The sequence below is a fragment of the Phacochoerus africanus genome, chromosome 2, assembly GCF_016906955.1.
Source record: "Phacochoerus africanus isolate WHEZ1 chromosome 2, ROS_Pafr_v1, whole genome shotgun sequence".
NCBI lineage: Eukaryota > Metazoa > Chordata > Mammalia > Artiodactyla > Suidae > Phacochoerus > Phacochoerus africanus.
In genome coordinates, this window is record NC_062545.1 from 93898275 (window position 1) to 93900674 (window position 2400).

General features: G+C 39.8%; 1 pseudogene; it reads left to right on the forward strand.

Moving 5' to 3' along the window:
- Positions 1–672: 672 nt before the first annotated feature.
- On the forward strand, positions 673–1616 carry LOC125120701 (olfactory receptor 1009-like; annotated as a pseudogene).
- The last annotated feature ends 784 nt before the right edge of the window (positions 1617–2400 follow it).

Consider the following 2400-nt stretch of genomic DNA (forward strand, 5'->3'; position numbering starts at 1 on the left):
CTTCAGGAATATTTCTTTTTCACTATGTGACATGGTTCAATTTGTTTCTAGTTTGGATTTTTTATTTAGAGCCACAATTAATCAAATTCTTTTAAAAATTCTGTTGAAACAATAATAATGCTTTTCTTTTAATCTGTAAATGTGCTAAATAATGTTACTTGTTTTCCAGAGTTATTTTTTTTTGTCTTTTTTGCCTTTTCTAGGGACAATTCTGTGACATATGGAGGTTTCCAGGCTAGGGGTCCAATCAAAGCTGTAACCACCAGTCTATGCCAGAGCCACAGCAATGCCAGATCCGAGCCGTGTCTGCAACCTACACCACAGATCACAGCAACGCCAGATCCTTAACCCACTGAGCAAGGCCAGGGATTGAACCCACAACCTCAGGGTTCCTAGTCAGATTCGTTAACCACTGAGCCACGATGGGAACTCCTGTTTTCCTGAATTCTTAAACACTGATTTTCTCTTTAAAACACTTAAGCCATGTTGCTCTTCAGAACTGTGATATATTTGATTTGTTAGCATCTTATTTAGGCTTGTTTTAAAGCCAATGTTCCTAAATTGAAAACCTGTACTTTCTTTTCTTTCATGTTATGTTATGCTTCTAAGAAATTTAAAGTTGTATGCACTATCAATTTTCTGTTTTTCTCACTTTACAGTTAAAACCAACCAATGGCTGGGGAAAACTATACAAGGATCACAGAGTTTATTTTCATAGGCTTAAAGTACCACCCTCAGATGCAAGTCTTCCTTTTCTTGCTCTTCCTACTTTTTTACCTTGTTACCATGACAGCAAACTTGGGCATGATTATCCTCATCCAGCTCGATCCCCGCCTCCACACACCTATGTACTTTTTTCTCAGTCACCTGTCCTTTGTGGATATCTGCTTTTCCTCCGTGGTGGGTCCCAAGATGCTCAGAGACTTCTTCGCTGAAAGGAAAGCCATCTCTTTCCTGGGATGTGCCTTGCAACAGTGGTTCTCTGGGTTCTTTGCAGCCATTGAGTGCCTTCTCCTGGCATCCATGGCTTATGACCGCTATGTGGCCATCTTTAATCCACTGTTGTATTCAGTTGCCATGTCACAGAGACTCTTCATCCTACTGGTAGTTGGACCCTATACTGTGGGGTTTCTGAACACTACGACCCACACAACAGCTGCTTTCCGACTTCCGTTTTGTGGCTCCAACATTATCAATCATTTCTTCTGTGACATGTCCCTGCTTCTTTCGCTCATCTGTGCTGACATCTGGATCAATAAGTTGCTAGTTTTCATTGTGGCTGGGGCTGTCCTAGTCATCAGTAGCCTGACCATTATAATCTCTTATTTCTACATCTTCATCGCCATCCTGAGAATCCGCTGTGCTGATGGGAGGAACAAAGCCTTTTCCACCTGCTCTTCCCATCTCACAGCCATTTCCTTCTAATTGGGACCCTCTTCTTTATCTATGTGAGACCAGGTGCAATTTTTTCTCTGGACCTCAGTAAAGCGGTGTCTGTGTTCTACACGGTGGTGATCCCCATGTTGAATCCTCTCATCTAGAGCTTGAGAAATAAAGAAGTGAAATCTGCCATGTGTAGAACGAGTGCTAGGAGGAAGTTTTGCCTTGGAAGTTAAATTCCCACTTAAAATCAATAAAAAGAAAAACTTCCAGACATGGCTAGACTACCTGGGCATCATGCAAAGATGCTAAAGAATTTGCAGAATTTGGAGGATAGCATCCTTCCATTCTTTCATCTGATTTCTATTATGGTATCTTTTTAAAAGTTCTACTTCATCATGATCCTGTAAGTGATAAAAACCCACAGTCACCCACAAAGCCCATGCAATTCTGCTTCCTCACATATCTTCATTACTGAGAAATGATAAAATCAAATGTTGAAGCCACCTAGCTACTAGTACACTCACACTAGCTGGGCAAAAGTAAATGTCCAGATCAGGGGAGATGCTTTGGAACAGCGTGTCCATCCCATATTGCTACAGAACTGGAAATATCAAACAGAGCAGTTACTTACCTCACTGATGACTGTTTAAAAACTAAACATGTTCTTCTTAATATATTTTATGCCTCTTTTCTTTATTCATTTCTTCTAAAAATGCAATGTCATTATTGTTGCAAAAAGAGAAAAAATATAGGCAAGTAAATGAAGAACAATATTAATAAAAACAAAAATCCTGTATTCTTATCCTTTCACCAAGTGACAAGTATTGGTAATAAATTCCAGATGCTTCTTTATATATTTGACTCTTTAGCTGTTCCAACTATTACTTTATTTTGTTTATTTATTTATTTTTAATGGCTGCACCTGCAGCATATGGAAGTTCCCGGGGCAGGGGTTAGTATTTTAACTCACTGTGCTGGGCCATGGATGCAACCCATACCCCTGCAGTGACCCAAGCT